Consider the following 23,288-nt stretch of genomic DNA (forward strand, 5'->3'; position numbering starts at 1 on the left):
AGGATGCAGCTGCGTAGGCAGGAATCACTGGAAACAACCCGCAGCTGCACAGGAGAGGCAGATCCTGAGCACGCCCCCTGATCCACTCCAGACACACCCACATAAAGGGGACAAACACACGTACAGATACAACAGACAAAGAGGGGACAAAACAAGGAGGAAAGGAAACAGAAAAGGGAGAGACAAGCTGCCCACATAACAGTACCCCCCCCTCAATGGTCGCCACCTGGCGACCCACCAGGCCTGTCAGGGTTGTCGTGATGGAAGTCCGTGATCAGCTGAGGATCCAACACAAAACGCTTAGGGACCCAAGACCTCTCCTCTGGTCCATAACCTTCCCAATCGACTAGGTATTGGAGACCCCTACCCCGCCTCCGAGAGTCCAGGAGCCTACTGACGGTGTAGGCCGGATGGTCGTCAATGAGGCGAACAGGTGGAGGTGGATCTGCCGGCGGACACAAAAGGCTGGAGGACACAGGTTTCAGTTGGGAGACGTGGAAAGTAGGGTGTATCTTCATGGCTGACGGCAACTTCAAACGAACCGCAGCGGGGTTAATGATGGACTCCACCACAAACGGACCCAGGTACCGAGGAGACAGCTTGCGTGATTTGGTACGAAGAGGCACGTTCTTAGATGACAGCCAAACCTCTTGACCAGGATGAAACACAGGTGCGGGAGTCCTGCTCCTATCCGCTGTCGTCTTGTTCCTGTCGGTGGTCCGAAGCAATGCTTCCCGAGCGTCGCTCCACACTCTCTGGCAGCGGCGGAGGTTCTCCTGAACCGAAGGAACAGCCAATTCCTTCTCCTGAGCAGGAAACAGAGGGGGTTGATAACCCATGGTAACCTCGAAGGGTGAAAGGCCGGTGGCAGAGGTGGTGAGGGAGTTGTGGGCGTACTCTATCCAAGGCAGATGTTTGGCCCAGGATAATGGATGTTGAGCAGCCACACAACGAAGGGTTGCTTCGAGGTTTTGATTGGCTCTTTCTGTTTGACCGTTGGTCTGGGGATGAAACCCTGAGGACAGACTAACGGAAGCACCCAAAGCAGAACAGAAAACCTTCCAAACACAGGAAGTAAACTGTGGGCCTCTATCAGATACGATGTCCACAGGTATTCCATGGGGACGGAATACATGTTGGACTAGGAGGTCCGCTGTCTCACTGGCAGACGGTAATTTTGGTAATGCTATATAGTGGACAGATTTAGAGAATCTGTCCACAATGGTAAGTATAGTATCATTACCTTCAGACTTGGGTAGGCCGGTGACAAAATCCATGGCAATGTGGGACCAGGGACGGCTGGGAACTGGGAGGGGTAGCAGCAGCCCCGAAGGGGACTGATGGGAGGCTTTGCCCCGAGCACAGGTTGAACAGGCTGCCACAAAAGCCCGAACGTCAGTTTCCATTGAAGGCCACCAAAAATGTCTCCTAAGCAGCGTCAACGTGCGTCTCATCCCAGGGTGACCAGCAAAACGGGAGGTGTGAATCCACTGCAACACCTGAGACCGGACCGTCTCGGGAACAAAGAGTAGGTTGGGAGGTCCATCACCCGGTCCCGGGTCCGTGGCAAGTGCAGTCTTCACAAGAGACTCGATCTCCCACTGTACTGCCGCCACGACGCATGAGGAAGACAGGACTGCCTCAGGCTCGCTGGTCTCTACGAAGGGTCAGCAAACTGGCGGGACAAAGCATCTGGTTTAACATTTCTTGACCCCGGTCTGTATGTAAGAATAAAGTTAAACCTACTAAAAAACAGGGCCCATCTGGCTTGGCGTGAGTTGAGTCTCTTAGTGGCTTGGATGTAAGCCAAGTTTTTGTGGTCTGTCCAGACCACAAACGGCAGTTCAGCTCCATCCAGCCAGTGCCGCCATTCTTCCAGTGCTAGCTTGACCGCCAGCAGTTCCCGGTTTCCAACGTCGTAATTCCGTTCTGTGGGTGACAATTTCTTGGAGAAAAAAGCACAGGGGTGAAGCTTTTGGTCAGTGGGGGAGCGCTGGGAGAGGACTGCTCCCACACCTGAGTCCGACGCGTCCACCTCCACAACAAACTGCAGAGAGGTATTGGGGTGTATCAACACGGGGGAGGTGGAAAACAGTTCCTTCAAAACCCCTACCGCCTGCTCCGCTTCAGGGGACCACAGAAAAGGGACTTTTGGGGATGTGAGTCTAGTAAGGGGTGCCACCACTTTACTAAAACCCTTAATGAATCTACGGTAGAAGTTAGCAAAGCCCAAAAATCGTTGAAGTTGCTTACGGGTGGTGGGTGTGGGCCATTCCGTCACTGCCCGGATCTTCTCGGGGTCCGCCTTCACCTGCCCGCTCTCAATGATGAAACCAAGGAACGATGTAGACTGTTTGTGGAACTCACACTTTTCTGCTTTGACGTACAGCTTGTTCTCCAAGAGCCGTTGAAGGACTTGACGGACGTGTGACTCATGCTCCTCGGGTGACTTGGAAAAAACAAGAATATCATCCAGGTATACAAAGACAAAACGGTTCAAAAAAATCCCTAAGAACATCGTTCACCATGGCTTGGAAAACAGCAGGGGCGTTTGAGAGCCCAAAGGGCATGACCAAATACTCAAAATGTCCCAGTGGAGTGTTGAAAGCGGTTTTCCACTCATCTCCCTTTCGGATTCGGACAAGGTGATAAGCGTTCCTGAGGTCGAGCTTGGAGAAAACTGTGGCGCCATGCAGAGGTTCAAAAGCTGAGTTGATGAGAGGAAGGGGATACTTGTTTTTAACAGTTATGTTGTTTAAACCCCTGAAATCGATACAGGGGCGTAACGACTTGTCTTTCTTTTCCACGAAAAAGAAACCTGCACCCAAAGGAGACGACGAGGGACGGATTATGCCCGAGGCCAGAGAATCCCCAATATACTGCTCCATTGCCTCTCTTTCCGGTCGGGACAGATTGTATAAGCGACTAGAGGGCAAGGGAGCACCAGGAAGCAGTTCAATAGGGCAATCATAAGGCCTATGTGGTGGTAGAGACAGAGCCTTGTCCTTACTGAAAACCTCCGCTAAGTCATGATATTCTTTGGGGACAGATGACAGATCGAGAGGAGCTGAGGGATGAGTTGGGTTACACTTAGTGGGGGGAACCGCTGACCTAAGGCACTCTGAATGGCAGTTAGTGCTCCAACTGAGAATGGTGTGACGTGTCCAATCAATTTGAGGGTTGTGAAGAGCCAACCAGGGGAAGCCAAGGATTAGGGAGGTAGCTGAGCCAGACATAACTCTTAACTGAATGCTTTCACAATGATTGCCAGAAATCACTAGGGAAACGGGGGTGGTTTGATGAGTTATCTCCGCGAGGAGGCGCCCATCAAGGGCTGTGACCCGAATGGGGGTAGGTAGTGGCTCCATGGGGATACAAGCTTGTGTAACGAACTGGTGGCTAATAAAGTTGTCTTCTGCACCTGAGTCTATGAGAGCTGAGAGTGGCAGGGAATGACTCTGGAAACGTAAGGTTACAGGTACTTGTAATCGGGGAATGATGGGTTCAGGATCTAACTCTGGGCTCGCAAGTAGACCCACCGTTACGAGCGAGCCTTGTCTTTTGGGTCGCTTAGGGCATGTAGCCAGAATGTGTGTGGCGTCTCCACAGTACAGGCACTCACCCGCCTGGAGGCGCCGTTGCCGCTCTGCTGGAGGTAGTTGAGCTCGACCCACTTGCATTGGTTCCTCCTCTGTGCTTGGGATGGGATCAGGAACAAGAAGCTGCCGGCTCCGGGGAGGCGAGACTCGAGTGGTTGAAGGCTGGGGAACTCGTCCTCCTAGATGTGGCCGACCGCCTCTCTCCCGACGCCTCTCCCGCAACCGGTTGTCTAGCTTAATGGACAGTGAAACGAGAGAATGTAAATCATGTGGCTCATCACGAGCAGCCAGTTCATCCTTAATGGCTTCATTCAAACCGTTTAGAAAAGCTCCTTGAAGTGCCACATTGTTCCACTTGGAGTCCGCTGCCAACGTCCAGAACTCAATAGAGTACTCAGCCACACTGTTAGAACCCTGCCTCAAATTAAAAAGTATCTTGGAGGAATTACCCACATGGTCAGGATGGTCAAAAACAGTCTTCAATTTAGCAGAAAAATCAGCAAAAGTCAATCCAGTCAAAGTTTGATCTGAGCACACAGCCTCAGCCCAAATCAGAGCTCTCCCTCTTAACAGCCCCAGAACATAATGTACCTTAGAGGAATCAGTAGAAAACGACAGTGTTCTCTGCCGAAAAATCAAGTCACACTGAAGCAAAAATCCCCGGCACTTGTCCAATTCTCCATTGAACGGTTCAGGCGACGTGACAGGGGGTTCCCGACGGAACGAAGCCTGCATAATGTCAGAGGAAACAACTTGGGGTGCATCAAACTGGGAGTCAGAGAGAGATGGAGAACTGATAACAGACAATTTAGAGACTTGTGTAGTTAACTGAGTCACCTGGTTCAGCAGTTGATGATTATCTTCCACAAGAGTCCGAATCAATTGGTCATGCTGTCCTAGCAACGTTCCTTGAGCCTGGATAGCTTGTTGGAAGCTGTCTTCGTTTGCCCCGTGCTGTTTCTCTGTTGGGTCCATGGCTACGCTATGGTTACGCTATGGTTCAACCCAGCACTCAGAGAAACAAACACGACTAAGGGAGTGGAGGAAACAAAAATTATTTTAATAAAAGTTCAATTTGTCTTAGTCCAAAAAACAACTGAAGAAAAGGAACAGAGTGGGCTAGTCGGCTCCGGAGGAAGGAGAGGCTGAGGCAGGCAGGCAGGCAGGCAGGCAGGGAGGTATGTCTGAACTGAAGACAAAACAAACGACAGGTTAAGGAGAGTAAAAAGCCAGGCTGAAGACTAAGAGAATATACTTTACTGGTGAGCCAAGTTACCGCTCTAGTAAGAACAACGATCTGGCGCCGGTGGAGAGCCATGCCCAGGAATTAGTAGTGCAGGTTGATGAGAGAATAGGATGCAGCTGCGTAGGCAGGAATCACTGGAAACAACCCGCAGCTGCACAGGAGAGGCAGATCCTGAGCACGCCCCCTGATCCACTCCAGACACACTCACATAAAGGGGACAAACACACGTACAGACACAACAGACAAAGAGGGGACAAAACAAGGAGGAAAGGAAACAGAAAAGGGAGAGACAAGCTGCCCACATAACACTCTGCTTTCTCTCTGTTTGCCGTACTGGTGTGTGACTCAGGTGTGTGTTGCTTTTGTGTCTGCCATTTCACGGGGTGTGCTTGTTTCATGAGGCGGGGTGCCGGCTGTATTTATGAACCCACTGTAACTTATAGCAAACTTTTAGTAAATTCCTGTCAAGAAGAGAGACACGGAATCCCAGTTAGCCTAGCTAACTTAGCTTGCCGGTTGTTTCAAATGGAGGTTGCTAATTAATAGTTTCAACACTGCAGGAGCTGCGTTTATTTTGCTGTATTCCGGGACAATGTGGACTGTCCGGACTTTCAATGTAGCAACTGTTTGCTCGCAGAGGACTACAAAGACTAAGTGTCTACTCTTTGCAAACAAGTAGTGAACTTACACAAGCTAGTGGGGAATTCACATCCGCCTCCTTTCTTTTTTGCTCCAGTAGCTGGATGCCGCTCTGATCTGATGGGAGTGTCGCCGCTGTGTCATCTCTCCATAACCGACTGGCTGGTGCTCTGCAGGGATCCCTTCCTGAAGGGGTCTCCCCCTTCCCTGGAAAATGGAATTAGTAGGATGCTTCTGGATGACTTAGTGGATGGGTTCCTATTCTTGACCCTAACCAACCAACCATGGAGGCACGTCACTCACAGTAGAAGTCGAAAGCAGTGGCCTCTGGCAATTGGGTCCGGCGGTGGGAAGCCCGGAACGGATACAGACTTCAAACAGCTTCGCCATCCTGAATCAAGAGGTTCCGGCGCTACCCTGGGGCTCGAGTACAGGATATTACTAGGCTGCTATCCATCATTCTACGTCAGCACACAGAGATTGTTGCTGTTGTAGTCCATGTGGGATTTATTGATATTAGGAATGGTAGCTCAGAGCGACTGAAACAGGATTTTGAAGAATTTATTGGGTCTCTCCTGGATACCAAAACATGTCCTATCATTTCTGGCCCTGTGCCCTCGTTGGGTCGAAGTAGTGAATGTTTTAGCAGGCTACTAGCACTTCACAACTGGCTACGTGACTATTGCAGCTCCTTGGATGTAACTTTTGTAGACAACTTTGACACCTTTTGGAAGCAGAGGATGCTCTATAAGGAGGATGGGATCCACCCTAATCATTTGGATGCCTGGATCCTGTCCGAACACTACAAGGCAGCGCTGAGGCAATGACTGATCAAATCAAGCTCCTCAAAGGTATTTACTCCCATTAAATCGCAGCAATATCATTCCGCCACAGTTTCCCATGTTGATCGGGGTATCATAAATAGTAATTCAGTGCCTGTTGATTTAATTTCTATTGATAGCTCTGTTAGCTCCCATAAGGAACCCACTGTTGTAAGCGCCACCTATGCTATTAATATTTTTATATTTTCTACAAGCGCTCATAAGCATAGGGGTATTGTTAATATTAATATTGTGCACATTTACCTGAATTCTACTATTAGCTCTACAACTTTAAATCCCAATCAGGAAGCCTTTTGTGGCTAGCTCATTCAGTTCTATTGACTTTTGTATCACCATGGATACTCCTTCTGTTTTCAAATCTTGCAGAGGGCTTGGACTGTTACATATAAATGTGCGAAGCCTGATGTCTAAACTGGACTTTCTGGATGTCTGGGTGCATGATACTAGCCCAGACTTTATGGTTATCTCAGAGACCTGGGTGAATCATTTGACTATGGATAAGGATGTTGCCATTGCGGACTACAACATTTGCAGATTTTATTTAACCTTTATTTTGACAGGGAGTCAATGCTAGGGCTGTTGCGGTGACCATATTACAGCCACACCGGCAGTCATAAATCATGATCGCAGTAAAATTCCACATGACCGGTGAGTCATGGTAATCTCCCTTTATGCACCCTGGACATGCTTTGGTAGTACCCAATTTGCTAACTACCATTAGGTCCTAATGGCCTGGTATTCAGGGCTCTATTGTCCCTCTAACCACTCTGATATCAATGCAAATGCAATCGAAAAGCACATCAAACACATAATCAAAACAGTAGGCCTATTGTACTTTTAAAACTCACCTCACTGTGATTATCAATTTGAAGAAAGAAGTTCAACAGCAGGTTGAAACAGTGTAAAACATGGTTGTTGTGGATGTTGTTTCAAAGCCTAACACAACGAAATTTACAGTGCTTTCTAAGGTGATGATTAATTCAAAACACCTGTACACATGTTAGAACTTATGCATAGGCTTATGAGACCAAGCCCAGAAAAAAAACGGAATTAAAATTATGATTATGCAGTTATAAAATATATAGGCTACTGGCATATTATGCATGGCAGAAAAACATAAAACAAAACTGATTTAAGATGTATTTGGTACATAATTGGTCTGGCCTTTGAGTGTGGACTGTGTTATTATGCGTACTGGATGGACTGGTTACCTTATGCTAAGCTCCAAAATGTCTATCCATCAGTCTGTGAGAGAATGTATAGCCCTAGGCGATGCTGTTGGTTCATTGATTGTGCAGGGCGGCTTATAGTTAGCCTACAATTAGTGCATTTGTATTTGATTTTGAATAGCTTAGTAATAGGCAATGTTTTATATTTTCATAATTAATTGGGTGACACATTACCTTTAGCTATACAGAATATCTCACCACCATGGGTTTCCATCTCCTCCTCTCTCTACTTTATTCCTTTCTTGAGCCCACAGACAGGCTGTCAATAGTTTAGTTAAATATGTTTCGTTGCAAAAACGTTACTATCGATGTTCCCGAACAGATTTCACTTGGTTTCCCAAATTAAGCACTGGGTAGCTGCAGGAACAAGGTTGGAGTGCCCATGGCATACAGCGTTTGGGCGGAATATCACCTGTCAGGCAACGAGAGCATGCTCCTCAAACAGTGGTTGATGCGTGGAGTGAAATAAGTGTTCTTATATTTATTTCACAGCTACTCATAATAAGCACATGCTCCACTATAAAAACCGAAGTAGCATACAAAACGGACCGGCGGGAAAGCGCGCAGCTTTTTTTTTCTACTTTCTCATCAATAGCCTATTTGTACCATGCAGCCCATATACAGTGGGGAAAAAAGTATTTAGTCAGCTACCAATTGTGCAAGTTCTCCCACTTAAAAAGATGAGAGAGGCCTGTAATTTTCATCATAGGTACACGTCAACTATGACAGACAAATTGAGAAATAAAAAATCCATAAAATCACATTGTAGGATTTTTTATGAAATTATTTGCAAATTATGGTGGAATATAAGTATTTGGTCACATACAAACAAGCAAGATTTCTGGCTCTCACAGACCTGTAACTTCTTCTTTAAGAGGCTCCTCTGTCCTCCACTCGTTACCTGTATTAATGGCACCTGTTTGAACTTGTTATCAGTATAAAAGACACCTGTCCACAACCTCAAACAGTCACACTCCAAACTCCACTATGGCCAAGACCAAAGAGCTGTCAAAGGACACCAGAAACAAAATTGTAGACCTGCACCAGGCTGGGAAGACTGAATCTGCAATAGGTAAGCAGTTTGGTTTGAAGAAATCAACTGTGGGAGCAATTATTAGGAAATGGAAGACATACAAGACCACTGATAATCTCCCTCGATCTGGGGCTCCACGCAAGATCTCACCCCGTGGGGTCAAAATGATCACAAGAACGGTGAGCAAAAATCCCAGAACCACACGGGGGGACCTAGTGAATGACCTGCAGAGAGCTGGGACCAAAGTAACAAAGCCTACCATCAGTAACACACTACGCCACCAGGGACTCAAATCCTGCAGTGCCAGACGTGTCCCCCTGCTTAAGCCAGTACATGTCCAGGCCCGTCTGAAGTTTGCTAGAGTGCATTTGGATGATCCAGAAGAGGTTTGGGAGAATGTCATATGGTCAGATGAAACCAAAATAGAACTTTTTGGTAAAAACTCAACTCGTCGTGTTTGGAGGACAAAGAATGCTGAGTTGCATCCAAAGAACACCATACCTACTGTGAAGCATGGGGGTGGAAACATTATGCTTTGGGGCTGTTTTTCTGCAAAGGGACCAGGACGACTGATCCGTGTAAAGGAAAGAATGAATGGGGCCATGTATCGTGAGATTTTGAGTGAAAACCTCCTTCCATCAGCAAGGGCATTGAAGATGAAACGTGGCTGGGTCTTTCAGCATGACAATGATCCCTAACACACCGCCCGGGCAACAAAGGAGTGGCTTCGTAAGAAGCATTTCAAGGTCCTGTAGTGGCCTAGCCAGTCTCCAGATCTCAACCCCATAGAAAATCTTTGGAGGGAGTTGAAAGTCTGTGTTGCCCAGTGACAGCCCCAAAACATCACTGCTCTAGAGGAGATCTGCATGGAGGAATGGGCCAAAATACCAGCAACAGTGTGTGAAAACCTTATGAAGACTTACAGAAAACGTTTGACCTGTTTCATTGCCAACAAAGGGTATATAACAAAGTATTGAGAAACTTTTGTTATTGACCAAATACTTATTTTCCACCATAATTTGCAAATACATTTTTTCTCATTTTGTCTGTCATAGTTGACGTGTACCTATGATGAAAATTACAGGCCTCTCTCATCTTTTTAAGTGGGAGAACTTGCACAATTGGTGGCTGACTAAATAATTTTTTCCCCACTGTATGTTTTGATTTCTAAGACATTCTAAGGTTTGTATCATTCACAACTAAAGTTGCCAAAATACTCTAAATCTAGCATATAGGACCTGTTTCAAATGATCACTTTTCGCTGAACATAGCCACTTCATATGCGCACTCGCTCAGTAATTTGAAAAATATCCTTTCTATTTTATTCAGCTAAATTCAATTATATTCTTCTTAATATAAAATCATATAAAATAAAAAAATTATGGCAAGGTACTTATAAGCATATCTTGTCAGCTAAATGAACAAGCCTACAATCTATGGCATGTAGCACAGCCAGATAACTAACATACAGTAGGCCAACTCATATTCTGTTCTTCAGAAATATATTTTATTCATATTATAATGTTTCTTTAGACCTGACTAAAATACATTTACATTTACATTTACGTCATTTAGCAGACACTCTTATCCAGAGCGACTTACAAATTGGTGTATTCACCTTATGATAGCTAGTGGGACAACCACTTTACAATTTATTTTTTCTTTATTTTTATATTTATTTATAAATTTTTATTTTATAATTTTTTTCTCATTTTTTAATCTCTTTTTTCTTTTATATTTCTTTTATATTTTTATAATATTTTTTTTTGTTATTTTTTTTTTGAGTATATTTTTTAAATTTCATTTGTTTTATATTGATATAGTTTTTTTGTTTTTGTTTTTGTATGCTTGGAGATGGTAAATGTGTTTATGTTATGTTAACATTCACTTACCATGAAACCAGCAGTCTTTTGCATGACAATAACCGTCTGGCTGACAAAATTTCATGACCACCACGGCCCTAGTCAATGCTGAGACCAAGGTCTCTTTTCCAGATGAATCTGGAGGCGAAAGAAACGCACACCTGTTTAGGCGAGGTGCTGGCTAGCGGAGTACAACACTTGAAAAAGAAAAGGAGAGCCGCCCACTCTAGAAGCTCAGATGCAATAATTTAATAACCTAATAACCAACGTTTCGACAGACAAGTTGTCTTTCCAGATGAGCCACAATACACCTCAAAATACAATAAACACATTAATCTACACATTCATATACACAATAAAATACACATTATTATACACAACAATACACAAAAACCAAAACACAATGATAAAAAAGACACATTCTTCAGTAAAAAGGCCCCTTAACAACCATCTGAAATGCCCTAGAGGCACAAATTCCTCCAATTTTAAAGTGTGTTGTAGATCAATCCACAGGTAAGGTGCAAGGAAATTAAAGGCTGATTTACCTAACTCTCTAGACACCAAAGGAGTCTCCAGAGTTAACCAACCCTGTGAACGGATTTGATAACTTGTCATTTTTAATCTTAACAGTGAAGTTAGGTAAGTTGGAAGTTTGTGGAGCAGGGCTTTGTAAACAAAAACAGGAGCTGCCAGATGTGAAAGACAAAAAAGGGGTGAGGGGTGGCTATTTATGTAAGATCTTTTCTTATGGCATCATGCTGTCTTAGCATCTCTGACCCCAAAATATGTGAGCTGTTGGTTATAAAAGTGGGCATAAGCCAAAATATGCATATATTTATTGATGCGGTCTACCGCCCCCCAGCCACTTTGGAAGAGGCTGTTGGTATTATTTCTGATCATTTAAAACCCTTTTTATTATCTAAATAAAAGATCTAAATATTGATTGGCTTACGCTTGCCTCAGATCAGTTTAAGAACCCACTCAGATTAATGTAAAAAACTTGGCATTGATTGACCTTATCCTGACTAACTGTCCCCATAAGTATTTGCCTGGTGGTGTTTTTGCAAGTGATATCAGCGACCACTGCCCTAAAGCTTGCATTAGAGATACCAAATTGAAAAACTCGAACCCTAATATAATTGTGAAGAGAAATTTTAAACAAATTATCTATATTATTCCGAGCTTTTTTCTACTATCTGCATACCAGACCCTGTTTTGGGACCCATTTTTACCTCTCTGGATGATAAACATGCCCATTTCAAGCGACTCAGAGTCAAAAACCAAACTAACCCATGGTACTCTCCTATACTCTCAGACCTCCTCTTGATAAGAAATCAAGCCTAGTCCAAGGCTAGACAAACTGGCTCGTTAGCTGATTGGCAGCTATTTAGGAAAATGAGAAATAGGTGCATTGCCAATTTCCATAGCGCTATTACAGACGGTTAGTGATCCCTCTAAATTCTGGAAAACCGTTAATTCACTGAAGTGGGGTAATTCCTCTACATCTCTGCCTAAGCAAGTAGTTTTAGACTCCTGCATCATTACTGAAAAAGTTAAGATGAGGTCGAAGGAATTAGAGCTCCGAGACAGGATTGTGTTGAGGCACAGATCTGGGGAAGGGTACCAAAACATTTCTTCAGCATTGAAGGTCCCCAAGAACACAGTGGCCTCCATCATTCTTAAATGGAAGAAGTTTGGAACCACCAAGATTCTTCCTAGAGCTGGCCGCCTGGCCAAACTGAGCAATCGGGGGAGAAGGGCCTTGGTCAGGGAGGTGACCAAGAACCCGATGGTCACTCTGACAAAGCTCCAGAGTTCCTCTGCGGAGATGGGAGAAACTTCCAGAAGGACAACCATCTCTGCAGCACTCCACCAATCAGACCTTTATGGTAGAGTGGCCAGACGGAAGCCACTCCTCAGTAAAAGGCACAGCCCGCTTGGAGTTTGCCAAAAGGCACCTAAAGGACCCTCAGACCATGAGAAACAAGATTCTCTGGTCTGATGAAACCAAGATTGAACTCTTTGGCCTGAATGCCAAGCGTCACGTCAAGAGGGAACCTGACACCATCCCTACGGTGAAGCACGGTGGTGGCAGCATCATGCTGTGGAGATGTTTTTAGGTGGCAGGGACTGGGACACTATTCAGGATAGAGGGAAAGATGAACGGAGCAAAGTACAGAGCGATCCTTGATGAAAACCTGCTCCAGAGTGCTCAGATTGGGGTGAAGGTTCACCTTCCAACAGGACAACGACCCTAAGCACACAGGCAAGACAACACAGGAGTGGCTTCGCGACAAGTCTCTGAATGTCCTTGAGTGGCCCAGCCAGAGCCCGGATTTGAACCCGATCTAACATCTCTGGAAAGACCAGAAAATAGCTGTGCTGCGACGCTCCCCTTCCAACCTGACAGAGCTTGAGAGGATCTGCAGAGAAGAATGGGAGAAACTCCCCAAATACAGGTGTGCCAAGCTTGTAGCGTCATACCCAAGAAGAATCGAGGCTGTAATCGCTGCCAAAGTTGCTTCAACAAAGTACTGAGTAAAGGGTCTGAATACTTACGTAAATGTGATATTTCAGTTTTTGCTTTGTCAATATGGGGTATTGTGTGTAGATTGAAGATGTAATACAATTTAATACATTTTAGAATAAGGCTGTAACGTAACAAAATGTGGAAAAAGGGAAAGGGTCCCGAATACTTTCCGAATACACTGTATAGTAACCCTAGGTGTAAAATAGTAAATAATGGCTATTTTGGAAGTAGAGGCCTAAGGATTGTTGTTCACTAGTTTACTCCAATTAGGGAAGGGGTGGTGGGGTTGGAAAGTAATAAAGGAAAATAATAATAGCAATGGCTACTTTTCAGAAAGTATTAAACTGTCAAGATGACTACATAACCTAAAAGAAGGTTATCCACTATCGGCATTTGTATTTATTATGTCCATTGAAATGTTAGCTATTAAAATCAGATCCAACAATAATTTCAAGGGCCTAGAAATCCAGAGCTTAAAAACAGGTGTCATTGTACGCTGATGATTCATGTTTTCTTTTAAATCCACAATTTGGCTCCCTCCACAGCCTCATTTAGGATCTAGATACTTTTTCTAACCTCTCTGGATTTCAACCAAATTATGATAAGTGTACTATATTACGTGTATAAGTGTACTATACATAGCACTAAACATTTTAACTTTTATATTACCGTGTAGTTTACCAATAAAATGGTCTGACGGTGAAGTGGAAATACTCGTTATTCATATCCCGAAATAAATAAATAATCTCACTACCGTGGAAAGGAAAATACATAAAACCACCCAGATTCTTTGTCATATTGCAGTTAACCTGTTTGATTATGGCCTTGCGACTTATTTTTTAAATTAGCAAAAAATATAAAATTTTATTTGGAACGGCAAGCCAGAAAAAAATTTACGGGCCTATTTATATAATGAATATGAATTCGGAGGGCAGAAATGATTAAAATTAGACCTCTCACTAAAGGCTTCAGTCATACCAAAGTTATATTTAAATCCGAACTAGTTCTCTAGCAGATTAGTTAGAACGTCTCACCCCATGTTCAAGAATGGCCTTTTTCCCTTTATTCAGATTACAACGTCTGTCACAACTTCCGCCGAGGCTGCCTCCCCTCCTTGTTCGGTTGAGCTACTCTTCCATTTATTATTGCCAAGGTGGAATATTTCCCTTGTGATAGTTTCAAATGGAAGAGTAGCTCAATCACTCACAAAGACAAGGGGAACAGAGTGAACACTTATACACATACTAATTAGGGGAATGAGCACCAGGTGTGTGTGATTGACAAGACAAGACATGACAAGTGGAGTGATGAGAATGGGATCGGCAGTAGCTAGTAAGCCGGTGACGACGAACGCCGAAACCTGCCCGAACAAGGAGGGGAGGCAGCCTCGGCGGAAGTCGTGACAACGTCTCACTTTCGATATCCAAAATATCGCTATTTCTTTTAAACAAGCCATAGAAAGTTGGTTGCAATTTCAGCTTAATCCACCAGAAAAGACAGAACAAATATTACAACAAATATTATGGTTAAACTCAAATATACTAATTGATAAAAAATACAATATTTTTTGGAAAAAATACAATAAACTTTATAATCTATGTAATTGATATCATAAATAGGACTGGTGGAGTTGTCACACATGCAGCCAACAAAAATATATGGAAATGTCTGCTCTACTCAGAATTACAACCAACTAATTACAGCATTACTGCAAAAATGGAAGAGGCAAGTGGAAGCGGGAGAAAGTAAGGAACTTGTCTGTTGTCCCTGCATTAAAGACCAAAATTGGCTAAAGAAAATTGCAAGAAATAAAAAAGTATACCAGTGTAATTTAAGGACGAAAAAAATTACAGCTGTGCCATATAGATTGCAAAATAGTTGGGAAGAGATTTTCATTGTACTGGTTCCATGGCACATGGTTTATGAACTGATACACAAGAAACGCTGGATTCAAAATGTAGAGTTTTTCCATTTAAATTATGATAAAAAATTATTGCAACCAATAGAATGTTATATATATATATGGGGGATACAACCATCCCAGCTCTGCAGATCATTTGTTTTGGTACTGTCCATATGTAGCTTGTTTTTGGTCGCAGGTACAGGAATGGCTGAAGAATTGCAACATTTACCTGGAGCTACCTCTGCAAATAGCACTGCTGGGTGATTTAAAAAGTAATATCAATCAATCAATAATATAATAATACTCTTAGCAAAAGTATTTATCTTTAATTTACAATATGTAGAATCTATGAGAATAGAAAGGTTCAGAACTTCTGTGAAACATCACAGCACAGTTGAAAAATATATGGCAAATAGAAATCAAAACTGGATGGTGTTCAGAGATAGATGGGAGGGGTTGAGTTGTAATGAAGGATGGGACTAAAAACAAACAAAAGATAACTATTGTATACTGTGTCCGTAAAATGTATATAGTATGTATAAACTGGAAGTAGGGGCCTAAGTGTTGTTGTCCAGTAGTTTACTCCAATTTGGGGAGGAATGGTAGGATTAGGGGAGAATAATAAAAAAACTAATATTTAAAAAATATACAGTACCAGTCAAAAGTTTGGACACGGATGATCTCATTCAAGGGTTTTTCTTTATTTTTGCAATTTTCTACATTGTAGAATAATAGTGAAGACATCAAAACTATGACATAACACATATGGAATCATGTAGTAATCAAAAAAGAGCTAAACAAATTCTTCAAAGTACCCACCGTTTGCCTTGATGACAGCTTTGCATACTCTTGGCATTCTCTCAACCAGCTTCACCTGGTATGCTTTTTCCACAGTCTTGAAGGAGTTACCACATATGCTGAGCACTTGTTGGCTGCTTTTCCTTCACTCTGTGGTCCAACTCATCCCAAACCATCTCAATTGGGTTGAGGTCAGGTGATTATGGAGGCCAGGTCATCTGATGCAGCACTCCAACATTCTCCTTCTTGGTCAAATAGCCCTTACACAGCCTGGAGGTGTGTTGGGTCATTGTCCTGTTTGAAAAACAAATGATAGTGCCACTAAGCGCAAACCAGATGGGATGGCATATCGCTGCAGAATGCTGTGGTAGCCATGCTGGTTAAGTGTGCCTTGAATTCTAAATAAATCACAGACCGTGTCACCAGCAAAGCACCCCCACACCATCACACCTCCTCCTCCATGCTTCACGGTGGGAACCACACATGCAGAGATCATCCGTTCACCTACTCTGCGTCTCACAAAGGCACGGCAGTTGGAACCCAAAATCTCAAATTTGGACTCACCAGACCAAAGGACAGATTTCCACCGGTCTAATGTCCATTGCTTGTGTTTCTTGGCCTAAGCCAGTCTCTTCTTAATATTGGTGTCCTTTAGTAGTGGTTTCTTTGCAGCAATTCGACCATGAAGGCCTGATTCACGCAGTCTCCTCTGAACAGTTGATGTTGAGATGTGTCTGTTACTTTATTTGGGCTGCAATTTCTGAGACTGGTAACTCTAATGAACTTAGGTACTCTCCGTCTTCCTTTCCTGTGAAGGTCCTCATGAGAGCCAGTTTCATCATAGCGCTTGATGGTTTTTGCGACTGCACTTGAAGAAACTTTCAAAGTTCTTGAAATATTCTGTATTGACAGACCTTCATGTTTTAAAGTAATGATGGACAGTCATTTCTCTTTGCTTATTTGAGCTGTTCTTACCATAATATGGACTTGGTCTTTTACCAAAGAGGTCTATCTTCTGTATACCACCCCTACCTTGTCACAACACAACTGATTGGCTCAAACGCATTAAGAAGGAAATAAATTCCACAAATTAACTTTTAACAAGACACACCTATTAATTGAAATGCATCCCTACCTCATGAAGTTGATTGAGAGAATGCCAAGAGTGTGCAAAGCTGTCATCAAGGCAAAGGATGGCTACTTTGAAGAATCTAACATGTAAAATATGTTTTGATTTATTTAACGTTTATTTTTTTTACTACATGATTCCATATGTGTTATTTCATAGTTTTGATGTCTTCACTATTATTCTATAATGTAGAAAATAGCAAAAATAAAGAAAAACCCTTGAATGAGTAGGTGTGTCCAAACTTTTGACAGTTGAAGTCGGAAGTTTACATACACCTTAGCCAAATACATTTAAACTCAGTTTTTCACAATTCCTGACATTTAATCCTAGTAAAAATGCCCTGTCTTAGGTCAGTTAGGATCACCACTTTATTTTAAGAATGTGAAATGTCAGAAGTGTGCATACACTCAATTAGTATTTGGTAGCATTGCCTTTAAATTGTTTAACTTGGGTCAAACGTTTCGGGTAGCCTTCCACAAGCTTCCCACAATAAGTTGGGTGAATGTGGATATAGATACTTTTGTACCTGTTTCCTCCAGCATTTTCACAGGGTCCTTTGCTGTTGTTCTGGGATTGATTTGCACTTTTCGCACCAAAGTATGTTCATCTCTAGGAGACAAAACGCGTCTCCTTCCTGAGCGGTATGACGGCTGCGTGGTCCCATGGTGTTTATACATGTGTACTATTGTTTGTACAGATGAACGTGGTACCTTCAGGCTTTTGGAAATTGCTCCCAAGGATGAACCAGACTTGTGGAGGTCTACATTCTTTTTTGATTTTCCCATGATGTCAATAAAGAGGCACTGAGTTTGAAGGTAGGCCTTGAAATACGTCCACAGGTACACCTCCAATTGACTCAAATGATGTCAATAAGCCTATCAGAAGCTTCTAAAGCCATGACATCATTTTCTGGAATTTTGCATGCTGTTTAAAGGCACAGTCAACTTAGTGTATGTAAACTTCTGACCCACTGGAATTGTGATACAGTGAATTATAAGGAAATAATCTGTCTGTAAACAATTGTTGGAAAGATTACTTGTGTCATGCACAAAGTAGATGTCCTAACCGACTTGCCAAAACTATAGTTTGTTAACAAGAAATTTGTGGAGTGGTTGAAAAACGAGTTTTAATGACTCCAACCTAAGTGTATGTAAACTTCCGACTTCAACTGTAGATATCTCTGCATTCCCAAAACATGTAAGTACAACTCTGCTCATCACACTGGGACTAGCCAGTTTGCTTGCCCTAAGTACTTAAAATTTTGCAGTATAAAGGACTTGCATTACAGCGCCTTGGAAAGTATTCAGACCCCTTGAGTTTTTCCACATTTTGTTACGTTATAGCCTTATTCTAAAATTGATTAAATAAATCATTTTCCTCACAATCCACACAATATCCCATAATGACAAAGCCGAAAAAAACAGTTGTTTTTATTTTTTTGCAAATGTATTACAAATTAAAAAACAGAAATACCTTATTTACATAAGTATTCACACCCTTGGGGCCTCCCGAGTTGCACGGTGTTCTAAGGCACTGCATTGCAGTGCTTGAGGCGTCACTATAGATCCAGGTTCGATCCAGGCTGTGTCACAGCTGTCTGCGACTGGTAGACCCATGAGGCGGTGCACAATTGGCCCAGCATTGTCCGGGTTAGGGGAGGGTTTTGCCCGGCCGGTATGTCCTTCTCCCATCGCGCTCTAGGGACTCCTGTGGTGGGCCGGGCGCATGCACGCTGACACGGTCGCCAGTTGTACAGTGTTTACTCCGACACATTGGTGCGGCTGGCTTCCGGGTTAAGCGAGCAGCGTGTCAAGAAGCGGCTTGGCAGGCTCATGTTTTGGAGGATGCTTGGCTCTCGACCTTCACCTCTCCCGAGTCCGTATGGAAGTTGCAGCGATGGGACAAGACTGTAACTACCAATTGGATATCACGAAATTGGGGAGACAAAGGGGTAAAAAGTACCAAAAAAATTTATAAAATATTCAGACCCTTTGCTATGAGACTCGAAATTGAGCTCAGGTGCATCCTGTTTCCATTGATCATCCTTGAGATATTTCTACAACTTGATTGGAGTCCACCTGTGGTAAATTCAATTTGATTTAAATGATTTGGAAAGGCACACACCTGTCTATATAAGGTCCCACAGTTGACAGTGCATAACAGAGCAAAAACCAAGCCATGAGGTCAAAGGAATTGTCCGTAGAGCTCCGAGACAGGATTGTGTTGAGGCACAGATCTGGGGAAGCGTACCAAAAAATGTCTACAGCATTGAAGGTCCCCGAGGACACAGTGGCGTGGCCTCCATCATTCTTAAATGGAAGTAGTTTGGAACCACCAAAACTCTTCCTAGAGCTGGCCGCCTGGCCAAACTGAGCAATCGGGGGAGAATGGCCTTGGTCAGGGAGGTAACCAAGAACCTGATGGTCACTCTGACATTGCTCTAGAGTTCCTCTGTGGAGATGGGAGAACCTTCCAGAAGGACAACCATCTCTGCAGCACTCCACTAATCAGGCCTTTATGGCCAGATGGAAGCCACTCCTCAGTAAAAGGCACATGACATCCCACTTGGAGTTTGCCAAAAGGCACCTAAAGACTTTCAGACCATGAGAAACAAGATAATCTGGTTTGATGAAACCAAGAACTCTTTGGCCTGAATACCAAGTGTCATGTCTGGAGGAAACCTGGCATCATCCTTACGGTGAAGCATGGTGGTGGTAGCATCATGCTGTGGAGATGTTTTTCAGCGGCAGGGACGGGGAGACTAGTCAGGATCGAGGTAAAGATGAGCGGAGCAAAGTACAGAGAGATCCTTCATGTAAACCTGCTCCAGAGCGCTCAGGACATCAGACTGGGGTGAAGGTTTACCTTCCAACAGGACAACGACCCTAAGCACACAGCCAAAACAATGCAGGAGTGGCTTCGGGACAAGTATCTGAATATCCATGTGTGGCCCAGCCAGATCCCGGTCTTGAACCCGATCGAATATCTCTGGAGAGACCTGAAAATAGCTGTGCAGCAACGCTACCCATCCAACCTGACAGAGCTTGAGAGGATCTGTAGAGAGGAATGAGAGAAACTCCCCAAATGCAGGTGGAGTCACGCCCTGACTTATGGGACTCTAGTATGTTGAGTCAGGGTGTGGAGTTCTATGTTGTATTTTCTATGTTCTCTTTCTAGGTGTTGTATTTCTATGTTTGGCCGGGTGTGATTCCCAATCAGAGACAGCTGTCGCTCGTTGTTTCTGATTGGGGATCATACTTAGGCAGCCTGTTTGCATTCATTAGTTGTGGGATCTTGTTCCGTGTGTAGGCTTGTTTTGTGTTTAGCCTGAGGACTTCACGTTACGTTGTTTTGTTGTTTTGTTCGTGTGTTTATCGTTGAAATAAACATGTATGCATTTCACGCTGCGCCTTGGTCTGACCTGTCCTTAAACGAACGTGACAGGTGGGTCAAGCTTGTAGCGTCATACACAAGAAGACTCAAGTCTGTAATCGCTGCTAAAGGTGCTTCAACAAAGTACTGAGTAAAGGGTCTGAATACTTATGTACAGTGAGGGAAAAAAGTATTTGATCCCCTTCTGATTTTGTGCGTTTGCCCACTGACAAAGAAATTATCAGTCTTTAATTTTAATGGTAGGTTTATTTGAACAGTGAGACAGAATTACAACAAAAACATCCAGAAAAAACACACAAAAATTTTATAAATTGATTTGCATTTTAATGAGGGAAATAAGTATTTGACCCCCTCTCAATCAGAAAGATTTCTGGCTCCCAGGTATCTTTTATACAGGTAACGAGCTGAGATTAGGAGCACACTCTTAAAGGGAGTGCTCCTAATCTCAGTTTGTTACCTGTATAAAAGACACCTGTCCACAGAAGTAATAAATCAATCAGATTCCAAACTCTCCACCATGGCCAAGACCAAAGAGCTCTCCAAGGATGTCAGAGATTGTAGACCTACACAAGGCTGGAATGGGCTACAAGACCATCGCCAAGCAGCTTGGTGAGAAGGTGACAACAGTTGGTGCGATTATTGGCACATGGAAGAAACACAAAATAACTGTCAATCTCCCTCGGCCTGGGGCTCCATGCAAGATCTCACCTTGTGGAGTTGCAATGATCATGAGAATGGTGAGGAATCAGCCCAGAACTACATGGGAGGATCTTGTCAATGATCTCAAGGCAGCTGGGACCATAGTCACCAAGAAAACTATTGGTAACACACTACGCCATGAAGGACTGAAATCCTGCAGCGCCCGCAAGGTCCCCCTGCTCAAGAAAGCACATGCCTGTCTGAAGTTTGCCAATGAACGTCTGAATGATTCAGAGGAGAACTGGGTGAAAGTGTTGTGGTCAGATGAGACCAAAATGGAGCTCTTTGGCATCAACTCAACTCGCCGTGTTTGGAGGAGGAGGAATGCTGCCTATGACCCCAAGAACACCATCCCCACCGTCAAACATGGAGGTGGAAACATTATGCTTTGGGCGTGTTTTTCTGCTAAGGGGACAGGACAACTTCACCGCATCAAAGGGACGATGGACAGGGCCATGTACCGTCAAATCTTGGGTGAGAACCTCCTTCCCTCAGCCAGGGCATTGAAAATGGGTCGTGGATGGGTATTCCAGCATGACAATGACCCAAAACACACGGCCAAGGCAACAAAGGAGTGGCTCAAGAAGAGGCACATTAAGGTCCTGGAGTGGCCTTACCAGTCTCCAGACCTTAATCCCATAGAAAATCTGTGGAGGGAGCTGAAGGTTCGAGTTGCCATACGTCAGCCTCGAAACCCTAATGACTTGGAGAAGATCTGCAAAGAGGAGTGGGACAAAATCCCTCCTGAGATGTGTGCAAACCTGGTGGCCAACTACAAGAAATGTCTGACCTCTGTGATTGCCAACAAGTCAAGTTTTGCAGAGGGGTCAAATACTTATTTCCCTCATTAAAATGTCAATCAATTTATAACATTTTTGACATGCGTTTTTCTGGATGTTATTGTTGTTATTCTGTCTCTCACTGTTCAAATAAACCTACCATTAAAATTATAGACTGATCATTTCTTTGCCAGTGGGCAAACGTACAAAATCAGCAGGGGATGAAATACTTTTTTCCCCCTCTGTAAATGTGATATTTCCGAGTTCTTTTTATTGTAAAATTTCTAAAAACTGTTTTTGCTTTGTCATTATGGGGTATTGTGTGTAGATTGATAAGCAAAAAAAAACATTTAAATCAATTTTAGAAAAAAGTTGTAATGTAGCAAAATGTTTAAAAAGTCAAGGAGTCTGAATACTTTACGAATGCACTGTATGTTTTATAATTTATAAACAGTTCAATGTAAACGAAAACATTTATGATGTGTAACTATTTGTCATTATGATTGCCAAGGCAAGGGATGCAAGTTCCACCGCAATTATGAGAATTATAATATCAAGAAGAGCCAACAAGAAGATTACAGTATACTATGCAAAGTGATGCATTTCATTCAATCCCAAAAATGTAGATCTTCCCTTGTATCGGTGACTGGATAGTGATATCTTTTCACAAGATCACAGTTAGGATATCAAACAGAAGGGCTTAGCTGTTGATGTGTAAATCTACAATTAAACATCTCAGTCACGCTGTGGTGTTTGATAAATCACAGAGCTAAACATGGACAAGCCCCAGCGAATCACCAAAGGGACCAGTGATCCAAGAATCTTGAGGGTTAGGGTTGCGGTTAGCATTACAGCTGTAGGGACATTGTAATACCATTATGGTTAGGGTTGCGGTTAGCATTACAGCTATACAGACATTGTGGCCATGTTCGAGACCGTCAAATCTGTAATGCATCATGGGTAAATTGTGACTGACTGATCTAAAACTAGTAATGAGTTTTTATTTATGGCGCAACGTGATTTGTAGATCAGTCAATCTGCAGTCGGCTGCACTGTCGGCTGCAATGTCAAACAAGCCCTATACCCATTACAGTCCAAGCCCTGTCCAGTAAGCTATATGGAATTGTTTTAAGAAGGTCATACCAAGGATAATTTTGTTATTTGATTTTTAATTTTAAGACCCCTTGAAGTATCACAAACATGACAAATATTTGATAAAACATTTTATTTGGCCTTACTGCTATTAGCCCATACAAATGCATTGAATAACACATTCACTACATGGAACAACACATGGTCCACCCAAAAAATCTAAAGGAAGTTTGTTCGGAAGTGTTTGTCCTATACCTGAGAGATATAAGAAAGATCATGAAACATTGTTTATTTTTTTATATTTATGTAACCCCTTATTTTTGGCACTAATCAATCTCCATATGCACTGAGTGTACAAAACATTAAGGACACCTTACTAATATTGAGTTGCACTGGCCCTTTTGCCCTCAGAACAGCCTCAATTCTTCGGGGCATGTACACTGCAAAGTGTCGAAAGCGTTCCACAGGGATGCTGGCCCATGTTGAATCCAATGCTTCCCAAAGTTGTGTGAAGT

The sequence above is a fragment of the Coregonus lavaretus genome (genome assembly GCF_964263955.1).
Source record: "Coregonus lavaretus genome assembly, chromosome: 32".
Classification (NCBI taxonomy): domain Eukaryota; kingdom Metazoa; phylum Chordata; class Actinopteri; order Salmoniformes; family Salmonidae; genus Coregonus; species Coregonus lavaretus.